Source organism: Gavialis gangeticus, unplaced genomic scaffold (genome assembly GCF_001723915.1).
Source record: "Gavialis gangeticus isolate Ggan-Ray unplaced genomic scaffold, GavGan_comp1, whole genome shotgun sequence".
NCBI lineage: Eukaryota > Metazoa > Chordata > Crocodylia > Gavialidae > Gavialis > Gavialis gangeticus.
This window is the reverse complement of record NW_017729034.1, coordinates 58,666,438-58,669,260: the sequence shown is the minus strand read 5'-3', so window position 1 is coordinate 58,669,260 and position 2,823 is coordinate 58,666,438. Positions and strand designations below refer to the sequence as shown.

The following is a 2,823-nucleotide window of genomic DNA, read 5'->3' as shown; positions in this document are numbered from 1 at the left end:
AAAAAAAAAAAAAAAAAAAAAAAATTGGTGACAAGATTAATCAGCCCGTGGGGCTGAAACACATGCTTGACTTAAACAACCTCTTTGCTGTTATTAACAACTGCTCCCTCATTTCTCTTGTTATGCTAATGCTACAGATTAGAGTAAAATCTATTCTTTCTCTGCTGAACAGGCCAATTGATTGAGGCTGATCTATTTTTTTTCTCCCCTTTTTAATTCTCTTTTTCTCCCGGCGCAAGTGTTTTCGGCAACAAGAACAACAGAACATGGGGAAAAAACAAAACTGCACACAAAAGTGACTAGCCCTCACATACACTAAAATCATTAATAAATACAAATATATATCAATCTCAGCTACCACCTTGAAATAATGTTCTGAGTGTTATAACAGCCTGATGACAAAAGACAGGAAATTTAGAGGAATAGCTGATGCTCTACCTTTATCTTTTTTATTTTGCCCATGTATGCATAACAACCAAAAGGTTCAGGAAAACTACCTGTGACTAGTTTTAATACCCTAATGAAATAAAAACATGTAGAAGAAACTTAGCATTGTTTTAGGACCCTCTCTAGTGCAAAAGATCAGAGAGGCTCTTAAGCGTAAAGTGTTAAGGAGGAAGGAACTGATCCTGTTCCCAATTAAGTCAATAGGACTTGGAACTCATTGCATTCAGTGGGAACAGGATTGGACCCAGCGTATCAGCCTGAGCTTTGAATGCTCTCTTTTGCTTGCTTGCATCACAAGCTTAATATTAATTGTTTCTTCCGTATTTAATTTCCTCTCGCTTTCATTTTTAATAAGCAAGAAAGAAGAGGGAAAAGGAAAATCTTTTGTAGATTGCCACAAAATTTACATAAACCCAAGATACCATCCTATTGAGAGGCATTTTGGTTCTTTAAAAATATTGCATATGTGCCATGGTTATTAATTTACATAACTAACATGAGTATATTTTATTGAAACATGTCACTTTCTCTCTGGACCAGAATTGCTCATACATAAATAAGTGGAAGCATAAGATGACCTGATCCTGCAATCCTTTCTTACATGAATAGTCTGTCATCATGCAGGATCCCATCCTGTTACCATGAAGTCAAATAAATCTGTGCTTCAGTGGAACCGGATCAGGGCCAACAACAGTCTGGCATCACTGAGTAAGAATGTTTGCATAAAGGCTACAGTCATCTAGCCCTGTACTGCAAACATACTGGGTTATTAATTTTTATATTATATTATATTATATTATTGGAATTAAGCATGTGCTTAAAATTAATCACATCATACAACATTTTGGTAAATAGAGATGCCTTTCAGCATATACTTAAGTGAAGAATTAAGACCATAACACTGTAAGTCCCTGATTCAATGGCAGCTAAGACCAATAGGAGTTTTTCTATCTATTTCAGTGAGATTTGGTTTAGCCTGTATCTGCTTTTTAACATAGCCACTGCTAGTTACACACCCATTTACACACTAGTTTACACACTCATTAACCACCACTCAATTTGCAGGTGGCAGGTATTGTAAAGTTTACTGTACATATTACTTTGGTTCAATGAGTTTCCAGAATCCACTTGTAAAGCCTACCGACTGGAAGCCTCCTTTGCGAATCTGCTCAGGATTAAGTAGGATAAAGATTTTGACCATTGAGCCTGCAATGTCTATCTATTTTGTCAGTCAAACCACTCTAGTTGAGAGACTTTAAAAACTTGATTAACCATATCTTTGATCAGAATGCTTTCATTGTTTCATAGAAATTTAGAGTGTATGAGGAACCATAGGATTGTCTTGTCTGACTGGATCCAATGTAACACCACTCCATAGAATTTCACCCAGTTACCTATGGACTGGGCGCATCTGCATGTGCCCCTGACTGCTAAAGCAAGTACTAAATGACCGAGCAGTACCCACCAGTACTGTGCAGTCTTGGTGGTGCATGGGTCATTTTTTACTCTACTGCACAGTAGCAACAAGCAGTAGCAGTAGCTTGTTGCTAGTGCTCAGCAGCACCAGTGTCATGGTTAGTGCCTGCCAACGCTATGTTGCCATAACGATGAGCTATATCACTGTAGCTCATCACTATGGCAACACAGCATCTTGTGTAGACACACCCACTGAGCCCTAGAATTTTTGTTTGACTAAATCACATCTTTCAGAAAGATGTCCATTTTTGATGCAAAGGCATCCAAAGAAGAATCCATCCATTTCTTTGATACTTTTGTGCTTCATTCTAATTCAGTTGTCTGGCTTCAAACTCTAGCCGTTGGTTCTTGTGCCGCCTTCTGCGAAAATAAAGAGCCCTTTAAGATCTGATATTTTCTTGCTGGGAAGCTACTTATACACTAATCAAGTTACCTATAAATCTTTTTTTTCTTTTGGTAATATAAACAGATTGAGCTCTTTATGTCTCCCACTTAGGCATTATCTCCAGCCCTCAAATTGTTTTCATGACTCTCTCCTGCACCCTCTCCAATCTTTCAACATCCTCTTAAAAATGTCAACACCAGAACTAGATGCAGGATTCCAGCATCAATTTCACTAATGTGTCTACAAGCATAAAATCAGTCTTGCTTAATCATCCAAGGATTGCAATATCCCTTTTGCAACAGCAGTGCATAAAGAGTACGTGTTAAATTAATATTTTACTATAAGACAAGGTCCTTTTAAAGTCACTGTGCTTTTCAAGCTACAGAACTCATTGTGTGGATGTGGTTTGGATTCCTTGGTCCTAGATATATAACTTTGCATTTGAATGTATTTAAATGTATTTTGTTTGAATAGACCTAGCTTACTAAGTGATCCAGATCTCAATGTGCAACTGC

The 2,823-nt window shown here is 37.4% G+C and overlaps 1 long non-coding RNA gene across 1 annotated transcript in view; it reads left to right on the top strand.

The window, feature by feature from the left end:
• Positions 1 to 2,410, top strand: part of LOC109304354 — an 18,960-nt gene extending 16,550 nt beyond the window's left edge. Inside the window, exon 3 of the long non-coding RNA XR_002099371.1 lies at positions 2,399 to 2,410. This is a non-coding gene — a long non-coding RNA (uncharacterized LOC109304354). The remainder of the gene's footprint in view (positions 1 to 2,398) is intronic.
• Positions 2,411 to 2,823: the final 413 nt, after the last annotated feature.